Source organism: Heterodontus francisci, chromosome 4 (genome assembly GCF_036365525.1).
Source record: "Heterodontus francisci isolate sHetFra1 chromosome 4, sHetFra1.hap1, whole genome shotgun sequence".
NCBI classification, from domain to species: domain Eukaryota; kingdom Metazoa; phylum Chordata; class Chondrichthyes; order Heterodontiformes; family Heterodontidae; genus Heterodontus; species Heterodontus francisci.
In genome coordinates, this window is record NC_090374.1 from 47206696 (window position 1) to 47231165 (window position 24470).

Below are 24470 nucleotides of genomic sequence, written 5' to 3' on the forward strand. Positions count from 1 at the left end.
AATTTGTTCAGTACCACTTCCCTGGTGATTTTCTAAGTAAGCATGCAGAAATTATTCATATTTCACTGGTAAGAACCCCAGAACGCAAGATGATAGGATTTTTCCTCCTTGTGCATCTGAGGACTTGCTGGATACTGCTCAAAGGCAGCTACCCATTGCCATTTTGTGCCTGGCTTCCAATAGGCTTTGTGGAACACTTTTTTTTTGCTTACTACGCTGCCTGCATAATATGAAGAAATCTTTCCTTTCAATTTATTACCATGTAGTGTGTTGCAAAAAATCATGTCCATGAATGGGTTAAACACCACCAACCCAGAAGAGAGGTAATCGTGTTTGCATTGAGTTTGTGCTGTGATTTGGGTTAACACATGCACTGGTTGCATTTATTTCTTCTGTTGTCTTGATTTTTATCATATGTCGAGAAGTACTGAAGTGCCAGGCTAGGACATGCTGTCTGCTGTAGATTGATATTTGAGCTCTTTACAGCATCCCTGTTCATATCTGCATATGTGCCAGATCTGGTAGGTAGAGTGGGAGCTTGCACTTGGAATGGGCAGCCCCTCCCTGTTAGATTGGCATCTGCCCTTCAAAGTCAGTTCAAATACTTAACATTGAGGCTGAAGCTTAGGGAAAAAAATGACTATCATTTAGTGCTGTGGTGATTAGCTGCACAATTTTTTTTAGAGCTGTGTCTACTGTTTTTTTCATTTTCTGTTGGTATATAGGCCATGTAGATGACTCTTTAATCAGAGAGAGGGCTAAGGGGAAACAGATGTGAAGCCTTCTACAAACATGGACCAAATGTTTCAGCACTGTGCGCACCCCTTCTGAGACACTGAGATTCATCTTCTTAGGTTGTTAAAGTTTTAGTTAGTCATCCAAATAGCATTAAGTGATCAAACATGATTCTTGCAGTAATCTGAGAAACAAGATGACTGCGAAAACAGATGTCGCACAACTTAGTCATAAAAAGATCAATTGATTGAAGCTTATTAGAATAGAGCATGGTTGAGAATTGGTTATGAGAGGTGGCTGAGATCACTGGCCTAATCTGATTGAATAATTGGCACCCATTTTGGGGAAAAAAAAGGCAGCGAGACCTTCAAGCAGTTCCATTTTTTTAGACATTACTGTCCATTCTATGGGCCAGTTTAATTGTTGTTGTGAAATACATAATTTTGGGAGGGAAATGTGTAATTTTTTGTGAAATATGTAATTTTTAAATATCTTTCTAAATCTTTCTTACACCGCTAAAAATATCAGTTACCGAGGAAGAAATGAAAGTCAGAGATGTTCATCCTTTCTTTTCAGCAATTTGTTTTGATTTGAATCAGTTTCTGTTTTTTTATTGATAGATTTTCATCCCTACTCATATAGTTTTAGGAGTATTAGAACCGATGAGGTGACCATGAGACACAGAAATGTTCATATGTGCACACCTGATCCCTGAAGTGTGACTGACAGGAAGTGTACACAGTTATTCCGTTTTTATTGTTTATATAAAGACATCACTAAGATGAGGGTATAATAAACAAAATCTCCAGTTTTCTGGTGATAACGGCAAGGGAAAAATGAGGAACAATGTAGACAAATTCATATTTAAATATTTTAGGAAATATATGGTGCACCAATTCATTATAGATAGAATTGACAAGTGAAAGTCCAAGCTTCTGAGGAAGATGTAGTGGAGAAATCCACTAGAGTGCTTGACTCTTTATTTAAATAAAGTATTGGGGCCAAGATCTGAAATGGCCCAACTCTAATTTTAGGAGTGAAGTCAGGAAACATGCTTTTTTTACACAAATGGTTCTGGAAATTTGTATTCCTCCCCACCTGCTCTCCATGCATCCCCCACCCCCCCAATCCCACCCTGGTCTCTCTTTCCCCCCACCCACGCCCCATGCTGCGCTCTCTCTCTCCCCCCGCCCCCCCCCCGCTGTTTCTTCCCTCCCCCGCTGTCTCTTCCCCCCCTCTTTTCCCCCCCCCCCCAGCACTCTCTTTCCCCCCCCAGCACTCTCTTTCCCCCCCCAGCACTCTCTTTCCCCCCCCAGCACTCTCTTTCCCCCCCCAGCACTCTCTTTCCCCCCCCAGCTCTCACCCCTCCTCCTCTCACCCCTCCTCCTCTCACCCCTCCTCCTCTCACCCCTCCTCCTCCTCACCCCTCCTCCTCCTCACCCCTCCTCCTCCTCACCCCCCCTCCTCTCAACCCCCCCTCCTCTCCCTCTGCCCTCTGTCTCTCCCTCTGCCCTCTGTCTCTCCCTCTGCCCTCTGTCTCTTCCTCTGCCCTCTGTCTTCTGTCTCTTCCTCTCCCTCTTGCCCGCCCTGTCTCTCCCTCTTGCCCGCCCTGTCTCTCCCTCTCCTCCCATCTCTCCCTCTCTCTCTCCCCTCGTCTCTCCCTCTCTCTCTTTCCGTCTCTCCCTCTCTTCCCCCTGTCTCTCAGTCCTCCCCATCATCCCGCCCTCTCCCTCCCCCATCTCTCCCTTTTTCTCACCCCGTCTCTCCCTCTCCTTCTACTCCCCGTCTCTCCCTCCTTGTACTCAATGTCTCTCTCTCTCCCTCTCCTCCCCGTCTCTCCCTCTCCCTCTCCCCCTCCCACTTCTGTCCCTCTCCCTCCTCCCCAGTCTCTCCCTCTCCCGCCTCCCCAATCTCTCTCTCTCCCTCCCTGCCGTTCCACCCTCTCCTTTCCCCGCCATCTCTCCCTCTCCCTCCCCTCTGCCTTTCTCTCGTCACCTCCTCCCCTCATTTCCCCCTTCTCTGTCCCTTAGCTTCATCTGTTGCTCTAATTTTTGAGCTAACTTACCGATCCAGGGTAATTTGAGGTACATTGGACACCTTTCAGGTCCGAAAGTGGCGGCCTGGGGCACTTTCATGAGTATGTCCACACAAAACAAGCAGTAATCTGATTGGGGTAGCCGTTATCCCACAGGATAGCTTTGATGCACCCTATTTCGACATTAAGCTTGCATGGTAAGGAACTGGCTCGGGCCCTATTTACAAGTTTGCTGATAAGGCCAATCTTATAGCCCGTGGAGCTGTCGGAATCCCAATGCATATATTGACCATATTTGAGCAACAGGTGAAGCTAGCCGTTTCACGCTGCTACTATGCAGTAGCAACACAAGTGGTATTTCCCACCAACAGGATAGTGCTGTCAAGCCAAAAAGATATTCTGCCTACCATACAAATGAGTAATGGAGTATATGAATTTCAGTGCCGGTACGCTGCCCGGTACATAGGCTGTACGTCTCAACGTCTGGCGGATTGTACCAAACAGAACAGAACATCCTTTCAGCTGTTCACAATAGGCAGAGTATTGACTGTACTCAACCAACCTGTGTTTGCAAAACTCAGAACACAATGTCTAACATTAGATGTGATTCTGTGATTGGACAGCACTTACTGAACAAGCCCACGTGTGCTAAGATTTATACTAACAACCCCTTTAAGATTATTAGTGGGCTCGCAACCTGGCTCACTTACGCTTGCTAGAAGCTACATATATTCATACAGAGACCTGTCCTCTGCAGGTAAAAGGAACATGTTCAGGCTTTGTGCATTTTTTGAATTAAACCAAGTGTGGGGGACAATAGTTCCCTGTGCATTCTCCATGGCAAAGCCTTGACCAATCAGTACCCTTTTCTCATGCGGTATAAATTGTTGCTCCCTTTGAAATTTTGGCATTTTAGCATTTGTCCTGTGTGCAAGATGTGCGCAAGACGAAAAGCTTCGACATCATGTCTCTTTTTTCAGCAATACTCGAGTTTTGTACGACCAGGCGAATATTAATACACTTATGGTGTGTTCCCCAGGCTCATGGGCACTTTAGTTCTGTAATCTTGATCCCAGCCCCCTGAAGATGGAAGAAGTTTAGTTCCACATTGGTGCAGTCGTCAGCTGGTCACAGTCACCATACTCTCTGATCACAAGACGTGCTGATTATAAATGAAGTGCTGAGAAGCCAGGGAAAGAAACACATTTGTAGATTGACAGTAGTAATGCAGCATTTAACATGACTGGCAACCGGAGCATAGAAAATGCAGCATTTGCAAAACTTTCTAGTACAGTATTGCAACCTTTGGAAGATAGTGAGGCATCAAAGAGGATTCTGGGTGCCAGTAATTTAAATTGGGCCAACTTTGGTTTTTTTTTCTCTGACAAAAGAAAACTCCAATATGAACTAATTGAAGTTTTCAAGATTATGTATATAAATAGAGAGGTTAGAGCAAAAATTAGATTTAAAAAAGAGGCATATGATAACTATAGGGGGATAATAAAAATATTAAGCACTGTAGAAGATATTGAAAGGTTCAGGAGTGATAAAGAGAAGCATCAAGAACTTTTATAAGCTTGTAAGTGAAAGAATAGTTAAAGAAGGGACAGGAGCACTTAGAGATAAAGGTTGAGGTATCATTTATGTTTTATCAATTTTTAAAAAGTGAGGTGAAAGTGGGAGTGAGAGAATAACTCGAGGTGAGCCACTACTGTGGACAGGTGTTCAGAGGGAAATATTTTTAAAGTAAACTAAACCAAAAATAGAAAAGGTAGCAGGGCTACATGATATGCATCCCAGAATACTGAAGATGGTTGGGAAAGAAATAGTGAAGGCACAACTCATAATTTGTTTGTAAAATTTTTGGAAATGGGCGTTGTGCTGAAGGACTGCAGGTAGGCAAATATTATGGGCAGGATTTTCCCGCAGGCTGTGGGACCCCAACATCAGGAGTGCATGGGGGGTCCTGAGCCCGCACTTCTGGCGGCGAGATTGGGGGAGCTATTTTCCTGGAGGCAGCCTCCTGTTTGGCCAGCTCTGAGCTCGCTGTCTAGTTAAGGATGGGGGGGGGGGGGGGGGGGGGGTGGTGGTGGGCTCCCGATGCTGCCGGCAGCACTCAGAGGGCCAGAAGCTCTGCAGCCTCTGCAACCCCACCAGGACAAGTGGTGCCTCAACATGGAGGCGCCCTTGGAGGGGTACATTTTGAACAAAAATTTCAGAGGGGCCAAGCAGGCAGGCCCCTTGGATCGGCCTTTCCTCCCCATAGCTCCCTCTTTGGGGGAGGTCGGATGGCCCTCCCGGATGCCAGAGGGAGGCCATCTCCATTAAGCTGGCGACCTCCACGCACATAGCTGTGGGCTGCTCCACTGCCGGCAAGATGGCGGCAAGCTGGCGATATTGCTCTAATTGGGGACTTAAGCATGAATATTGACTGCCCAACCCCGTCCAGCGGGCAGCTGATATTTCTCTTTGCCTGCCACTGAGAAATTTCCTAGGCAGCAGGATTTGCATTAGGGAGCCACCTTGACACAGCTCCCGGCTGTTTCCCTGGCACCCCCTCCACCCCATCTTCATGGCACTGGGAAAATTCTGCCCTTTTTGTCTGTTCAAGAAAGGAGTAAAAGATGTGGGCAGCTGCAGTTCAATGTCAGGAGGTGAAGAATTACATTTTGGGGGAAGAACCATAATTGGTAAGAATAGTGGAGGAATGGAGGGAACGAAGGGTTGAGATCCAGAGAAAGGAATACATTTAGAAAAGACCACAAAGAAAGCAAATTGGTACACTGAATATAAAAGTAATAAATTTAATTTTTGCAAAGGATTGATTAGGCCACAATTGATAGCTTGCATGCAGTTCTAGACACCCCATTGCCATGGAAACAATATATTGAATGTTTGCTAGAATACCAGGAATGAAGAAAAACTTGAACATTGGGGCTTCCTCCACTGGAGCAGAAAAGCTTAAAGGAAATCAGAATTTTTCAAAATTATGAAAGACCTTTGCAAGAAAAATTGTGCAAGTTTGTTTTGACGGTCGGTGAATGGGTAATAAGTGGGTATAGACTCAGGAATATCACTGAAGAATATAGGGGAAGTTAGAAGAATGGTTTTTCAAATGAAGGATTATTAGAATATTGAATCCTTTCCCATGTGGATATTGAGACAGGGACAAATAATATATTTTAAAAGGGAATTGGATAAGTATTTGGAAAGGAGGAATGCAAATGGATACAGGGAAAGGGAAGGGAAACAGGATTAGAGTAGATAGTTCCAGCTGAAGGGCTAGCAGCAGCTCAGGCGTAATTGAGTGAATAGCTTCCTTCTGTGTTATAAACTGTAGGATTCTATGAATACACAGAGGACTAGTAATTACAAGTTTAAGTATAGAATACTCTGCAAAGTATGCCAAGTTCTCTTTTCCATCCAGCTAATTTTTCAACTCTTAAGATTAGACATTGGATCTATCAAATTCCAAATGATTTGTAATTTTGTTCTATTTCATAATAAAACCTTTGGAGCTTTTTCAAATATCAGCTCTGAAATTTTTTAAACATATGAATTAGCCTATGGCATACACTGACACACCCTTGCCACACCACAACACATGCAGTCTATCCATATGTACATATACACCCCTACCAACATGACACATTTACCCACACCACATCACATGCCGTACTCACCCCACAACACACGCATACCTGATCAACATACACATACTGTCGTAACCACAGAGCATGTATTCTAACCCATACCACATCACATGCCCTACCCACAACATAGACGCACGCACACATACACACAACCCTTCACCCCCCACCTATCCTACAGTTTCAGCATTGGTGTTGACTGAACTGTCTGTTCCATGGTGTGCCCTGATGGTAAATATGTTGGATTAGCCCATGGGTCAATGAATTTTCCACCCTGGAATGTTACATGAACACACAGCTTAATGCAGTATTTGGCGCAATTGTTGACCACATCAGATACTGGGGAATATTTCATTTATAAAATCTATGCCTCTCCCTACAGATCAGAAGAAGCCGAGGTTTGATCCTTGGTCTGTGCTGAGGTAACTGATGTCATCCAGGGTGGATGAAGAGGTCTGCAGTTGGTCTTGGTACCTTTAGAGCTTGAGGGGGGAAATGGAGCCAGAGATCCTTCCTCTGTTACTGCCCAGTAATACCTGGGGTGTTGGGTGTGGCAGGATTGGACTCTTCCATAGTTGAACTGGCTGCCAGTGTTTGTTATCTAGGTTCAGACATAAAGATTGGCCATTTTAGAGGAGATATTTGAGGGCTGCTGGTGTCTATGGAATCAAAAGGTTCATGAGAAGATGGAAGAAAATGAATATTTTTTTTTTATTATTTAAAAAAATAGACAAGGTTTGAAAAGTGTTATGGTGACGATCCATTAGCTGACATCAATTTCAATACTTTGGAATACATTAGTACAGGTTTTTATTAATAGGTATGATGCTAGAACCATAGACATTTACAGCACAGAAGGAGGCCATTTGGCCCATTGTCTCGGTGCCAGCTGTTTGCTAGAGCAATCCAAAGTGAATTCCATTGCTCCATGTTCTCACAACTCTGTATCTTCTCGGCTTCAAGTCTTTGTGCAATTTTTCCTTAAATGATGCAATGATCTCTGCCCGAACCACTCCCTATGGCAAAGCGTTTCATGCATGACAACAAATTTCTGTTTAAGGAAATTCACCCTGATCTCTCTTCTCATTTTCTTGGTGATGGTATTAAATTAGATAGTGATCGTTTGTCACTGACTCCTCAGTCGGAGGAAATGGTCTTTCCATATTTACTCTATCAAAACCTTTCATCATTTTAAAATTTCTGTTACATTTCCTCTTCAATGGATATAGTCAATTATCTCAACTTTCTCCTCATCGCTACAGTTTCCCAATTCTGGTGGGCCTATGCTGTGCACCTTCTATTGTTTTGATGTGTTTTTTAAATCAGGCATCCAAAACTGCACACACTACTCTGTGCTAACTAAAGTTTTATACAAATGTACAATTGTTTCTTTACTTTTGTACTCTATGCCTCTCTTTATAAAATCTAAAATGCTATCGCCCTTTTTATCTATCTGTATTCTCACTTTCAGGAAATATGTACTCAAACCCCTTAAGCTCGATGTTCATCCATATCCTTCTATTGAGTGCATATTCCCATTCCTTACTTTCCTCCTAGCTGATATCAGTTCTACTACTCTGATATATTATAGCGTATCTGAGTGACAACCGCTTACCCTATATGTTTCCTATTATTCAACCCGCTTTCTATCCCTGCTGCCAAATTTCCTGTTACACCTGAGTTTTAGTAAGAATGCCAAATTCTGTCGAATGGGGACAGTTTTGTACTATTGGCCATGCCTGCTGGGGACCGGGTTGAGACCACCTGAATTCACTTCACATCAGATCACTGCAGGTTTTATCCAGTACTCTGGAACTGCATTTGGATCTAGGTCCTAGCTTTACTCTGTTGTATTGGACCCTGGACTTTCAGACCATTCAGGACTGAGATGAGGAGAAATTTGTTCACCCAGAGAGTGGTGAGCCTGTGGAATTCGCTACCACAGAAAGCAATTGAGGCCAAAACATTGTATGTTTTCAAGAAGGAGTTAGATATAGCTCTTGGGTTTAAAGGGATCAGAGGATATGGGGTGAAAGCGGGAACAGGTTACTGAGTTGGATGATCAGCCATGATCATAAAGAATGGCGTAGCAGGCTCGAAGGGCCACATGGCCTACTCCTGCTCCTATTTTCTATGTTTCTATGTTTCTCTGCTGGCTTCTGGGCTTCCTATGGCTCAGTAGAGGTAGCACTCTTGCTTGTGAGTCAGAAGGTTGTGGGTTTAAGTTCCATTCCAGAGATGAGAGCGCAAAACAAAATCTAGGCTGCCACTCCAGGGCAGTACTGAGGGAATGCTGCACTGTTGAAGGTGCTGTCTTTCGGATGAGATGTTAAATCAAGGCCCTCTCTGCTCTCTCCTGTGGATTCAAAAGAACCTTTGGCAGTATTTTTGAAGGTGAGCAGGGGAGTTAGCCCTGGTGTCTTGGCCAATATTTATCCTTAATTAATATCACTAAAAACAGATTATCTGGTCATTATCACATTGTGGTTTGTGGGAGCTTGCTGTGTGCAAATTGGCTTCTGCGTTTCCTACATTACAACAGTGACTACACTTCAAAAGTACTTCATTGGCCGTAAGGTGTTTTGAGAACTCTTGTGGTTGTGAAAGGCACTATCAATGCAAGTCATTCTTTCTCCCCACTTCACTATCTATTTCTATTGAGATTGTATTGGACTGCCTTTATTCCAGGACCTGGCTTCCTCCGGCATACTGTTTCTGGTCCTCTGCTGGGTCTATCCATTTCACAGTGAGCTAGCTCTGATTCGTTTCCGCTCTGGATTCAGCTCCCAGTAAAGCTTCACTGCTTATAAACTGGCAGTTTATAATGGGATTATTCCAATTGATGCTCTTCCAGGATCCTCCAGTACCACACTTACTTCCATATGCAGAGCTCACAGCTGGAAGTACTTTCAGGCAATAGTTTGCAGCAGTGAAATTTGAGTCCAAGTCAGACAATCTCGAAGTGGCCTGGGACAAGTGAATTGAATCTCTGTCATGAGGATGATTGATGGGCAGGAATATGGAAACTGGGGAACCTCTGGAGAGAGAGGCTATGTGTGATTTTAACCTTACTCTGCCTGGCAGAGACTGGGTGGTTGGACAGTTAAAATGATCGATGCCACTTACCCATTGATTTTCTGGCTGTTTTGCACTGATCTTTGTTTAATCCACTCTTCTGAACAGGCGGCAGAACTTTCGCTATACAGAACAGGGGTTCAATGATCAGACCCACTGGAAGTTTAACTCTGGCCTAAGTGGGTTAACTGCTACTTCACTCCAGATGAAGATAGCGAACAGGATTCACAACCAGAAAAGGCCATTTCAGGGTTTTTTTCCTCCTTCTGTTTTGGGTTCAGGAACAGCAGGAGTGCTCCTCTGATCCTCGCAAGGAAAGTTGACGAACATGCGAACATATGAACATACGAATTAGGAGAATGAGTAGGCCACTCGGCCTCTTGAGTCTGCCCCACCATTCAATATGTTCATGGCTGAACTAATTACTCCACATTCCCAACTACCCCGATAACCTTTCACCCCCTTGCTTATCAGGAATCTATCTATCTCTGCCTTAAACATATTCAAAGACTATACTTGAGGAAGAGAGTTCCAAAGACTCACGACCCTCTGAGAGAACAAATTTCTCCTCATCTCTGACTTAAATGGGCGACCCCTTATTTTTAAACAGTGACCCCTAGTTCGAGATTCTCCCACAAAACAAAACATCCTCTCCACATCCACCCTGTCAAGACCCCTCAGGATCTTATATGTTTCAACCAAGTCTCCTCTTACTCTTCTAAATTCCAGCAGATACAAGCCTAGCCTGTCCAACCTTTCCTCATAAGATAGCCCACCCATTCCAGGTATCAATCTAGTAAACCTTCTTTGAACTGCTTCCAACGCATTTACATCCTTCCTTAAATAAGGAGACCAATACTGTGCCCAGTGCTCCAGGTGTGGTCTCACCAATGCCCTGTATAGCTGAAGCATAACCTCCCTACTTTTGTATTCAACTCCCCTTGCGATAAATGATTACATTCTATTAGCTTTCCTAATTACGTGCTGTACCTGCATACTAACCTTTTGCGATTCATGCACTAGGACACCCAGATTCCTCTGCATCTCAGAGCTCTGTAATCTCTGACCATTTAGTTAATATGCTTCTTTTTTATTCTTCCTGCCAAAATGGACAATTTCACATTTTTCCACATTATACTCCATTTGCCAGATCTTTGCCCACTCATTTAACCTATCTATATCCCTTTGTAGCCTCCTTATGTCCTCTTCACAACTTACTTTCATACCTTTCTTTGTGTCGTCAACAAATTTAGCAACCATACCTTCGGTCCCTTCATCTGAGAGGCCTATCCTGCCTCACTCTGCCCATTCTTACTTGCGAAACCCTCCCAAGAATCCGCCAACACCACCCCACCCCCTCCCCTTGCCGGTGACTTAGTTTCTTGCCTTTGATTCTTCCTTTCGTGTTGGCTGGTGACCTTTTGCCACCTGAATCTCTGCTTCTGACCAGCTGCTGCTTCCTTCCCCTTTCAAGTGGGCACCTGAGTGAAGGAGTGAGACCTGGGAGTTCCACTTGCTAACGACATCAGATGCATTTCCCGCTCGCACTGTCCCATCTGCCTGCATTCAGTTCCCAGTTAAAATTTCCCCTCGTGAATTTATATGTGTGTCGGTAGAAAGCAGCACTGTCTTAAGCCCAAACATCTTCATCCACTTCATCAATGATCTACCAACCATCGCAATATCAGAAGTGGGGATGTTCATTGCTGACTGCTCAGTTCCAGTCGCAATTCCTCAGATAATGAAACATGCAGCAAGATGTGGACAACATCCATGCTTGGGCTGGTCAGTGGAAAAAATGCCCTGTTTATTAATATACAATGTTGGGTAATAGTATTGCACAGTCCCCACCACCAGCTAGTATTGTATGGTACCTAGATCATCAGTTGGTATAGCATGGCTCCTGCATTGCATGTCAGTTGTCTGTAAGCACTGCAATGCATTTGATTTTTGTTGCTTTTAATCATCATAGTTTTATTGCTAGTTTTTAATTATGTTGTGTTGCTCCAATTCTAAACAGTTCAGAAATAGCTCGGAAAATATTTGTGGCTATTATAATTCGGCAGAATTCTTTTCCAAACACAAAATGAACACAATTAAAATCTTCAAACAGTCAATGTTCTCGTTTTGTTTTCAAGGGAACTGAACCGGGTAAAAGTGAGTGAGAAGGTGCAGGTGTGTTCCCTGTAAGGGATTATTTTGGTCTCAGGCAGAGGTGAATGTTGGAATAATGGGCTGCATGGTTTAAAAACCCCAATGTGCACACAGCCTGGAGTTCATTATTGCTAGTAGATTACTCTAGATTGCCATGTGAGCCGCATGGAAGATGGCAGGATCCCCAAAGACACATTGTACAGCGAGCTCGCCACTGGTATCAGACCCACCGGCCGTCCATGTCTCCGTTATAAAGACGTCTGCAAACGCGACATGAAATCGTGTGACATTGATCACAAGTCGTGGGAGTCAGTTGCCAGCATTCGCCAGAGCTGGCGGGCAGCCATAAAGACAGGGCTAAATTGTGGCGAGTCGAAGAGACTTAGTAGTTGGCAGGAAAAAAGACAGAGGCGCAAGGGGAGAGCCAACTGTGCAACAGCCCCAACAAACAAATTTCTCTGCAGCACCTGTGGAAGAGCCTGTCACTCCAGAATTGGCCTTTATAGCCACTCCAGGCGCTGCTTCACAAACCACTGACCACCTCCAGGCGCGTATCCATTGTCTCTCGAGATAAGGAGGCCCAAAAGAGAAAGAGACAAATAAATGATCATGCTAACAATTAAACAGGAAAAGTGCAAATTTTACCAGGTGCAGGGAGAGGACAATAAAACTTTATATAGCTTCTCGAAAAAATAAACAGTTTCACACCCCCATTAAAATAGTGGGCAAAGAATTTCATACAAATGTACTGTGCTTGTACACTTAATATCTGACAGCCATCTATCTCTCTCTCTCAAGGCTGTTGTTTTTAATTAGCTCTATCTTTACATATCCTTAACATTTCAATCCAGTTTCTAACCAGCTATTTACCCACCTGCTTTTTAAGTCAACTGGCTGACCCCCAGCATATATCTACTACTCTGTAAGCAATGGGGAGGACAGTAAAAGAAATGTTCTCTAATCTGAAGTTCTAGTAAACTTGCTGATGTTGTAGTCATGCTCTTTTAGTTATTTGCTCGCAATTCTAATTAAATAACCCCCTTCCGCCTACATTATCCTTGTGGCATTTTAAAAATCTGAGATCGTGTCCTCTTTCAATTGTCCATTGTCGAGCGAAAACAAATATAGTTCTGTGAGTCGTTCTTCATAATTTGGAATGCTACTCCTGGGATCATTCATGTTGCTCTCCTATAACCATACACATATACTTTTGAAGGTAGGCTGCCTAAAGTTACATGTAGTAAAGGAAACCCCTCATTTATATAGCACCCTTCAAATTCTCAGGGCATCTGCTTCACTGGCGATTACTCTTGAAGTGTAAATCACCGTTAGGGAATCAAATACTACCATTTCAAACAATTTCAAGATGACCAATAATTTCCTTTTGTTTAACTTTAGTAGTGCTGATGAGGTTATTACTGGAATAGGTTGGACAAATCATTGAGGCCGGCATTGTGAGAGAGCTACTCTCATCAATGCAAAATCTTCAGCGTTTTTGTAATTTTAAGTGCCAAAATCCAGGTTTCTTGCACTGTTGGCACAATATCTCCTCCAAGATCTGACACCCTCTGAGGTAAGCAACAGTCACTATACAAATGAATATATTTGGATTTAATAATAACCAACTTTCAAAGGAATATCAATCATAAAACTTCCATTTTAAGCCTGATAGTCAATAGTTGTATTGCTGTTGATTATAGTTGAGTGCTGTCCAAAATCATACTGAAACTTTCATTTAGCACAAAACCTTGTATCAGGTTTTCAGCACCCCACCCTAAACATTCACCCCTGCCACAACTGGCGCACATCTATAAGATGCACTGCAGCAACTCGCCAAGCCTCCTCTGACAGCACCTTCCAAACCTGTGATCTCTACCACCTAGAAGGACAAGGGCAGCAGATGCACGGGAACACCACCACCTGCAAGTTCCCCTCCGAGCCACACATCAGCCTGACGTGGAACAATATCACCGTTCCTTCACTGGCACTGTGCGACAAACCTGGAACTCCCTCCCGAACAGCATTGTGGGAGTACCTGCACCTCATGGGCTGCAGCAGTTCAAGAAAGCAGCTCACCACCACCTTCTCAAGAGCAATTAGGGATGGACAATAAATGCTGTCCCTGCTAGTGACATTCATATCCCATGAATAAAATAAAAAAATGATGGCCCTCATATTAATTGGGAGCCATAAAGGCTAATATTGGCCAAAGAACCCAGTAAGGCTGGGGACATTGAGACTCTGCATATTGTAGTGTCACTTCCTGCCCGGCAACCATGGTGGGAGGAAACATTAGTGCAGGAGGCCACAACCTGAGACCCATGGGGACGATCCTTGGCACTGGGAAGGGAGAATCAGCTTTGGATCACGAATGGGAGGGCTGGGGGGTGGTTTGAGATTGGAAGGGCTGGGGAAGTAGGTTGGAAATAGGCTAGGAGGCATCGAAGACTTCCTTGAGGGCACGGGGGTGGGGTGGGGTGTGGTGTGGTGGCCACTCCTACTCCTACTCCTCAGGCACAGGACAAAATTTGACACATAAGAAGATATACAGGCAGGTGACCAAAAGCTTGGTCAAAGAGGTATATTTCAAGGAGCAGCATGAAGAGAAAAGAGTGGTAGAGAGACAGAGAAACTCAGGGAGGGAATTCCAGAGCTTAGTGCCTAGGCAGCTGAAGGCATGTCTGCCAGTAGTGGAGTAATTAAAATCGGGGATGCTCAAGAGGTCGAAATTTATTTATTTATTTATTTAGAGATACAGCACTGAAACAGGCCCTTCGGCCCACCGAATTAGAGGAACACAGATTGCTCGGAGGGCTGTGGGGCTGGAAGAGATTACAGAGATGGGGAGGGGGGGCGAGGCCATGAAAGGATTTGAAAACGAGGATGAAAACTTTAAAATCGAGGCATTGTTTGACTGTGAGCCAGTGTAGGTTAGTGAACACAGGACTGATGGATGAACAGGACTTGGTGCAAGTAAGAACATGGGCAGCAGAGTATCGGAAGACCTCAAGTTTACGGAGGGTAGAATATGGGAGGCCAGCAAGGAGTGCATTGGATAGTCAAGTCTAGAGGTAGCAAAGGCATGGATGAGGGTTTCAGCAGCAGATGAGCTGAGGTGGGGTAGAGTTGGACAATGTTACAGAGGTGGAATAGGCAGTCATAGTGATGGTGTGGTCAGAAGCTCATCTTAGGGTCAAATATGACACCAAGGTTGGGAACAATCTGCGTAAAGTATCCTTTTTACAAGATAAAGTGAATGTTTTACCGTTGTCTCTTGAAAAAAGTATGTCATGTATTACAAGGAGGAATTAAGTGAGGGATTTAATGTTACAAATGAATTTATTAAATGTGCTCCTGGGCAGCACGGTTCCTTGCTGGGAGTACACTGACACAACATTCTCACTATAATGTATAGAATTTATTTTGTATTATTTAAAATGCTGACTATGGTGAATAGTCCTTAAAATACAATTGTAACTATTTGGATATTGGAAAGATGCTGAAGAAAGGACCTAAATTTATATAGGCCTTTCATGTCCTCAGGAAATCTCAAGCCACTCACAGCTAATGGTTTCTTTGGCCTTTATTGCAAAGGGGATGTATTATAAAAGTAGGGAAGTCTTGCTACAACTGCACAGGGCACTGGTGAGGTCCCACCTAGAGTACTGCGTCCAGTTTTGGTCTCCTTATTTAGGGAGAATATTCTTGGATTGGAAGCATTTCAGAGAATGTTCACAAGGCTGATTCCTGGGAATGAAGGGGTTGTCTTATGAAGAAAGGTTGAGTAGGTTGGGCCTATACTCATTGGAGTTTAGAAGAATGAGAAGTCTTCTTTGGCCTCCTTGTCTCGAGAGACAATGGGTAAGCGCCTAGAGGTGGTCAGTGGTTTGTGAAGCAGCACCTGGAGTGGCTATTAAGGCCAATTCTAGAGTGACAGACTCTTCCACAGGTGCTGCAGGTTGTCAGGGCTGTTACACAGTTGGTTCTCTCCTTGCGCTTCTGTCTTTTTTCCTGCCAACTGCTAAGTCTCTTCGACTCATCACTCTTTAGCCCCGCCTTTATGGTTGTCCAGCAGCTCTGGCAACTGACTCCCACGACTTTTCAATGTTACAGGACTTCATGTCACGCTTGCAGACATCTTTAAAGCGGAGACATGGACAGCCGGTGGGTCTGATACCAGTGACGAGCTCACTGTACAATGCGTCCTTGGGGATCCTGCCATCTCACATGGCCAAGCCATCTCAAGCGCCGCTGGCTCAGTAGGGTGTATGTGCTGGGGATGTTGGCCGCGAGAACACAGCCCTGTTTCACGCCACTCAGGATAGGAAAGGGGTCTGATGAGGCGCCGCTATGCTGAATTGTGTCTTTCATATTGTCATGGAATGAGGTGATGATACTTAGTAGCTTTGGTGGACATCCGATCTTTTCTAGTAGTCTGAAGAGACCACGTCTGCTGACAAGGTCAAAGGCTTTGGTGAGATCTATGAAAGCAACGTAGAGGGGCATCTGTTATTCGCGGCATTTCTCCTGTAGCTGACGAAGGGAGAACAGCATGTCAATGGTGGAACTCTCTGCTTGAAAACCACACTGTGCCTCAGGGCAGACATGCTCAGCCAGCTTCTGGAGTCTGTTTAAAACGACTCAAGAAGAATGAGAAGTGATCTTATCGAAACATATAAGATTTTGAGGGAGCCTGACAGGATAGATATTGCGAGGATGTTTCCCCTCATGGGAGAATCCAGAACGAAGGGGCAGTCTCAAACTAAAGGGTCTCCCATTTAAGACAGAGATGAGAAAGAATTTCTTCTCTCAGAGAGTCATTATACTTTGGAATTCTCTTCTCCAGACAGCAGCGGAGGCTGGGTCATCGAATATATATATTGGGTTAGACAGGAAAGTGGAGTTAAGGCCGCAATCAGATCAGCCATGATCTTATTGAATGGCGGAGCAGACTCGAGGGACCGAATGTCCAACTCCTGCTCCTGTTTCTTATGTTTGCAAGTGTGGTTACTTCTGTTCCATAGGAAAATGCAGCAGAAATCTGCACACAGGTAAGATTTTAAAAACGATAATGGCCAATGGGGTTCGTTGAGGGATAAATGTTGGTCAGGACACTGTGGGAGCTCCCTGCTTTTCACAGAACAGGCAGATGAAAGAAACAAAGAATTTGCATTTCTATAGTGCCTTTCATGACCTTCAGATGTCCCAAAACCCTTTACAGCCAATTAAATACTTTGAAATATCGTCACTGTTGCAATGTAAGGAAACAAAGAGGCATCGGTTAATGGTGCATCTGGAAGACGGTTCCTTTGACAATGCAGCATCCCCTTAGATGTTCTTAAATTTTTGCATGGGACTTGAACACACAGCCTTCCAATCAGAATGCTACGACTGAGTCAAGTGAGCACAAGAATTAAAAGTTTTCCTTCAACATCAAGTCTATACTGTCAGTGCATAACCATAAAATATCCCCCTCTGTTTAGTATAAAAATAATTTCACATCCCTGCTCACATTCATAATTTGGGATAGGATCGATTGAGAATGTTTTCCTGTGGCCTCACCCAGAAAGGTTTGAGAACATCCAGTGTACACTACTGTGTCTTATAATGCTATATACAGCATTCTTTTAATGCTGCACTGTGCAGGTTTTCTGAGGTTCTGTTTGCAGAATACACTGCAGGATATTTTCCTGCCACTTTGGTGCTGCTGAAGATTTTACAGGTACAGTGACAGCATATTCAATGTAAAGTTGTGAATCTGGAGGCTTACACATAGTGGAGCTACCCTGGTTAATATCACATACTCTCATCAGGCAAAGCCAGCAGTGAAATCTCATAGCTTGTTGGTCCATGCAGAGACACACATGTATTCTCTATGGAGTTCTAGAGAAATGTGTTATTCAGCATTTTCCAGCTGTCGGTACACTTCCTGACATTCCAGAAAAAGAAAGTCCTTGTTTTATTTTAATAAAATTACATGTCTAACTGCTTCTGCAGCTGCATGAAGTCCATGAATAGTGAGTGGGCTTCAGATGCTCCACTCTATTGCTTTAACTGTACTTCTCTGAAATTAGGGTTTCAGTGAGATTTTGGGACATAAATCAGATCTGGAATTTTACCATATGTAGGGCTGAATTTTTCGGTTCTGCCAGGGGCGGGAACAGAGTTGGACAGGGCCTGAAAATACCGGCGCCAGCCTGCATGCCAGTTTTCCGACATAGTTCCTGGCACTGGCCATGTTCACCAGGTAACCACAAGATGGCAGCAGCTGGCAATGGGGGCACAACTCTCAGATTTTGTGCCCAGTGGCAATGAGGAGCAACACCCTCCGCTGGAAGGGTGGAGCCCCGGGCATCAGGAGGGCAGGGGAGAGGAATGAGGGGTAGGAAGGACACAGAGGCTTTATCTTCAGCGTAGGACCTACTGCCAAAGACGGAGCTATCTGGAGATGACGGAGAACCAGTGCTGCAGGAAACTGCAATTCTCCAGGCAGATGGTCACAGATAGCTGTGCCGTCATCATCAAAGACCTTGCATCTCACAGCACTGCTCATCATGCCCTGCCAGTAGCCATCAAAGTTGCTATGCCCTTGAACCTCTTCGCTTCTGGATCAGCTGTGGACCTTGGTGGCATCTTACAAATGGCTGCACACCACTGCATCTTGCAGGTCACTGATGCCCTATTTGCTCGAGCTGGACATTTCACGATATGAGGCCTCGCAGGCACAGAGGGCAGGGGTTTTTTTTGTCATCGCTGGATTTCCCTAAGCTGCAGGGCGTCATTGATTTTCACCCATGTGGTCATCAAGGCACTCAGTGACCGGCCAGTGAGATCCATCTACGGGAAGGGCTTCCACTCCCTCAATGTTCAATTGGTCTGTGACCACAAGAGCTTCCTCCATGTATGTGCTCGCTTTTCTGGCAGCTGCTGTGCCTCTTTCACCCTCTGCCAGTCCAGGCTGCCGCAGCTGTTCACTCCAACCTCCAAAGTCCATGGGTGAATCCTCGGGGACAAGGGATATTGCTTGAAGAAGTGGCTATTGCCCCCTCTATAGGACCCCCAGACAGGGGCACATAGGCAATACAACCAGAGCCATCTGCTCACTAGGACAACCATTGAGCAGTCCATCGGGATTCTCAAGATGCGTTTCTAGTGCCTGCACTAGTCGAGTGCACCTTCCAATAGACTCCTGCAAGGGTCTCACTCATAGCGGTGGTCTGCTGCGCTTTCCACAACGTGATTCTCCAGAGAGGTGTGGACCTTGAGGACAGTGAGGCAGCTCATCAGAGGAAGAGGAGGAGCAGGAGGTGGGAGAGGAGTAAGTGGAGGGGGAGGATGCAGGACACCGATATGCTCTGGCTGCACAGGGAGTTGGCTGGGCATGGCACGGGCGCAAGGATTTCGTCAGCATGCCATGAATGTCGGCGATCATTTGATTCAAGAATGTTTCAACAGAGCCCCTCTGACCAAGGATGAAAGGCATGGGATGGAACTCAGTGTGAGGTACCTCAGACTAACACATCCATTGAAGATGCAGCCTGGACATCTAAGCTGTTAGCGCCAATGAAGGAAGCACATCTGCCCTGAGGCATTGCCGTCAGCTTTGATCTCCTTCACCACCTCCATTGCTTTCTTTTCACCATTCTTTCCTAGTCCTGCCATCAATAAAAGGAGTCTCACATATGCGGCTTAAAGTGTCATTGTTTTCCTTTCTGAGAACCATGTAAACAATGCACATATATAGCAAGAAGACACCTCAGTGACCCACTCAGTGCTCCGTGTGACTCGGTGGCCTCCGCATTCAGCCACTTCTACATGGTGTTCCCCTGTGGCCTCGGAGGAGGTGGAGGCAGCCTGCTCACTTGTCCTTCCTTGCGGCTGAGATGCATGTGACATATGTCCTCATTGTGGAGGTGCTCGTGGGAGTATCTCCAGAGGCCACTGCATGTCCATCATGTTGGGGCAGCCTCCATCACTTGGCCCTGCTGCACAGATGGTCCCACTGTCAGAGGAGCCAAGGAGGCTGAAGATGATGACAGCGCTGCTGAGGGGTGGCGCCCTCATCATTCTCCATGACATCCTCAGCCCTTGACTGGTGCTTCGGATTAGAGGCCTGCTCAGGTCGGGAGAAAAGAACCCAACCTGAACCCAACCAAACCACAGTGGACCCGGGCCCGGCCCAAGCCCCTCCGATTTTGCCCCGACTCAACCCGACTCAACCCGACCCAACCATCCCTTTACTTACCTTCCTGATACCGAACCTGCAAGAAACTGCAGCGCATGCGTGATGATGTCATCGTGATGTCACTCGCTCACTGCACAGACTCAGTTTCGTCCCAGACTCCCAGCTCGGGTAAGTTTTTTTAAAATTTCAATACTTACCAGCAGAGCCCTAACAGTGTGTGTCTGGTCCGACTCGACCTGGACTTGGCCTGACCCGACCCAAGCCCGAAAACCGGACTCCGAAGATGGGCCCGACCTGACCCGAACCCGATATGTGTCATTGGGTCACGTCGGGTTCAGGTTGGGTAGCAGGCCTCTACTTTGAATGGCTGGAGTGGAGCACCCACGGGGGTGCAACTGGCATCCCCTCCAAACATCTCTGTGACACTGACTGGTCCAGGCCAGATAGTGAGGCATGCATCCTGTGGATGTCAGTGCACAGTTCCTGCATGCAATCCACATGCTGCCAGATATGGCTCTCTATGAGGTTGGCCACTCAATGGAGAAGCTCATGTATTCAAAGCCCTGAGCCATTATGCCACATATGAGCTGGATGGACTCCTCCATTCGCTGCCAATAACCCCGCAGTGCCTCAGGGATCTCCGACATGTGTGAGCACATCTGCTGCTGGTCTAGCTAAAGCTTCGTTTCCTGTGACCCCTGAGGCTCTGCATCTGTGCCCAATGAGCAGGGCTGTGTCTGTCCTCTATCCTCTGAGGGGGACTGCCCACAGGTGTATCTGCCTTTGGCATCCCCTCCTGTAGTGCCATGCTTCTCATACAGTACCACCCTATCTAAACACATGCAAGTACCCACTGAAGTGATTATCTTCTCTGGTGGACAGTGCTTCTTCGTTGTCATCTGGGGCTTCTGAGGGAGCGGGAAAAGGTCTTGTGGGTGGACATCTGCACCTGTGGGAGACACAAGGAATCATGATGGCTAGCCTCAGAGAGTGGAAGCCTCTGCAGTGCTGAGGCGACCCAATGCAACTCTGTTCAGTATGTTGCCGGAACATTGCCATCTGTAATCACCATCTCCACCATGAGTGCCCATTTCGACAGGGCAGACATCCTCCTAGTCTGCGATCCTGGCTATTGCCATCGTTCGATCCTCCATTGCCATGATCATTGGAAAGTATGGTACCCCCTCCGTCTGTTTGGGCCTTCTCCCAGGCATTGTGTGTCTGTTTCTCCTGCGATGACAAAAGTGATAAGGCACTGCTGTCCTTTGTGGCCAATGGTATCTGCCCCTATTAATTAGAAGCTGCATGTTTCAGTGCTGACAGGTGCTCAGCAGCACTATGGCTCTGCGCCATTCTGAGGCGTGACTAAGCTCCCTGGACACATACCCCTCCCATGTTCAGGAGCAACGTGCAACAGGCTCCTCAGCTGGTGCGTCTGCTGGAGGGTGAGTGCACCGAGGCCTGATCTGAGGGTTGAGGATAGCACTAAACTTTCTGGAGCATATGAAGTCATTGAGCCTTTTCATACACTGGATCCAGGTTTATCTTACGATGGTCCTGTAGCTGACAGTGGCTGTGATTTCAATCCAGGCCTCCTCCTGCCACTCTCCAGGAAGAGGACCCACCCTCCTTTCCTTCATAGCCTCTAGCGTCACTTCTAGGTCGTTTTCCAAAGAATGAGGAGCTGCCCTGCCCTGGGTTCCAGGCCTTCAGCTCTCCTGAGACATCATGAGAAACAGAAATATAGCTCAAAGCTCACTGAAGTGAAATGGGGCCTGCACTTCAGTTGTCCCATCTCCATTCCCGTTCCTGAGGCTGCTACTTGGCTGCCAGACCCATCTCCATATCACTTAAGGGGTTGTCCTCGCGAGAATTTGACTCAATTCTGTTTCCTCAGGGGTTTGTTCGAGACCCGGAAACTGTCCTGACTTCCATTTCCTGCCGCAGACGTGAAAATCCAGCCCCTAATCTCTGAAACTGGATTTAGCTGTTCTCAATTGGTTGAGATCCACCTTGTTCTGCCTGTTGTCAACCCCCATGGTGTTTGTTCTGTATTATTTCCATGGATTAGAGGGGACATGTGGAAAAACCTTTTCACCCAGAGGGTATCCGGAATTCACTGCCCAGATCGGTGGTGGAGGCAGAAACCGTCAACTCATTTAAAAGGCACCTGGACATGCACCTGAAGTGCTGTAACCTGCAAAGCTACGAGCCAGGTGCTGGAGGGCGGGATTAGATTGGGCGGCTAGATTTTTCAGCTGGCGCCGGCACGATGGGCTGAATGGCCTCTTTCTGTGCCGTAACTTTTCTATGGTTTTCTGTACATGTGCACACACGCGTGTCTCTGCATAGACCAACAAATAATGAGATTTCACTGAAGGCTTTGCCTGATGAAACCGTTATCCAGGGTAGCTCCACTGTGTAAGCCTCGAGATCCACACCTTCACATCAAATGTATAGCACAGAAACAGTCCATTAGGCCAGTGCCAGTGTTTATGCTCAATATGTGTCTCCTTCCATTCTACTCCATCTCACCATATCCTTTTATTCCTTTCTCCCTAATGTACCTATCCAGCTGTCCCTTAAATGCATCTATGCCACTTGCCTCAACTACTGCATGCGGTAGCAAATTCCATAATCTAACTAGTCTCTGGTTAAAGCAGTTTCTTCTGAATTCCTTATTGGATTTATTAGTTATCTTAGATTTATGACTTTGGGTCACAACTTTACAGCGGCTGCTCTCAGTAAAACCAGGGTCTTACATTAGTGTCGGCTAAGTGTTAACTAAAAAGACAGCTCCTCAGCAGAGCAGTGTTTTATAAGCTGGACGTGGTGTGGAAGCTGTTAGATTAATGAGTTGGAAAATATTGAGTTAAAAAAATTCTTTTAAGAAACCAAACCAGTAAACAGCTTCATTTAAAAAGCAGACCCTGGTTTATCTGAATGAAAAGCCCTGATGTGAAGAAGGGCTGTAAGGGGTGGATTACACTGCGTATTGACATCTTGTGTGTCCTTGTGCTGTCAGAGATTTTCTCCTTCCCCTCCCCCGCATCTCACACTGACATTTACTTCATGTGGTGAGAAAGCTGCCAGCTATGTCGTGGGGCCTGGAGCTCTGTGTGTGAGTGTGTGAACGTGTCTTTCTCACACCAAGCTGCACAGCGACAGATGGGGATGAACACCCAAAGGATTTATCTGTGGTAAATCTGAAACTCTTGGCCTTTCTTTGTTCTTTTGGGAATTCAAGCCAGATAATAAGATTAGAATCTGCTCAGCTGTCCATTATTACACAGCAGTATTCTGGAGCTGGCTGATGCTCATTGTAATTTTAAAAGAAAAAGAATCCTTTGATACATAAATTTACAAAGGAGTGGATATAAAGATGGATCTTTTTTGAATTTTGACATAGTTCTTGATAAATGTAACTTTACTGATGTAAAGCTCCTCTTTTTCCAAAAAAAAGAACCAGTTTTTGAGGCGCTCCTCTTAAACAGTCTTATGTTCAGTTAATTTATAAGCTGCACCTGAGCCAGCGTTAATTTTGCAAAAGGGTTTTATCAGTGAAACTGCTCATCAAAGCTGCTAATGTTGGTTTCTGTGTTATTAAACTGGCTATTTTATAGGTAGTGGAGGTTTTACTGAGAGGTTCTCCGCCATTCTGAAATTAGCTAATCTACCTCGGATTCATTGCCAAATCGTGCATTTTCCAGCATTGGGTGTGGACATGAATTGCCAGAAATGTGCCAGTTGTTTGGTTGATTAGGTTATATGACTGGCACTGTTGAAACAGTAGGAACTTAATATATATTTAACACATTGTCATGACAATGAAAGGCTGATATTACTTTAGACTGGCCCCATCCTAGAATTCTATTCGGTTTCTGATATAGATAACAAGTGAGTGTTGGTGCATGGTTGTATATTGTTATGATCAGGAGAGGAGGGGTTGAAGGGCTCCCTTCTTTTCCCTCTCCTTGTTTGACCGCAACAGGTTTATTTCTTTTTTAAAGTAGGTATACTTGCCAATTCAGTGAGTGTTTAACTATTTATGTGCTGTGATCATAAAAAGAACCAATCGGATGGATTTTCTCGAGTTTAGCAAAGAAAGAGGTTAGCTTTATTGTGCTTGAACTGATCTAAGTAAAATAATAAACTGCACTCCAACTTACTTACACACACACACACACACACACACACACACACACACACACACACACACACACACACACACACACACACACACACACACACACACCTTAGAGTGGGGAAGGATAGATTGGTCAGATTAGACTCCGGAGCAATAAAAAGGGGTATGCAGTTTGTGAAGGCGGATCATGGCTGATCCGCAGCCTAACTGCATATACCTGCCTTTGGCCCATATCCCCTAATATCTTTGCTTAACAAAAATGTATCTCAGATTTAAAATCTTGCATTTTAAATAGTTTTCCTGGTCTTCTGTTTTAATTGTTTAAATGGGTTTATGTAGCAGAAACATTTTTGTGATCGGCACATCTCTTGTCTGCCCCATGCAGGCCATTGATTAACACTACCATGGTTGGACTTGTTGACTTGTGAGAGAACACTATTGTCCGTTAAGGAGAGGAAGGAGCAGAGGACTGGATAAAGGAGGTAAGTG

The 24470-nt window shown here is 45.2% G+C and overlaps 1 protein-coding gene across 10 annotated transcripts in view; it reads left to right on the plus strand.

Moving 5' to 3' along the window:
- lhfpl2b (LHFPL tetraspan subfamily member 2b) overlaps nt 1-24470 on the plus strand; it is a 328744-nt gene that overhangs the window by 97285 nt on the left and 206989 nt on the right. For 9 of the 10 annotated variants that reach the window (XR_010974858.1, XR_010974856.1, XR_010974855.1 and 6 more), the window contains one exon: nt 24367-24463. The gene's annotated coding sequence lies outside the window, so the exon portion shown is untranslated. Of the gene's footprint in view, nt 1-22932; nt 23035-24366; nt 24464-24470 lie in introns of those variants that run through there. The other variant, XM_068029471.1, reaches the window with a different exon arrangement.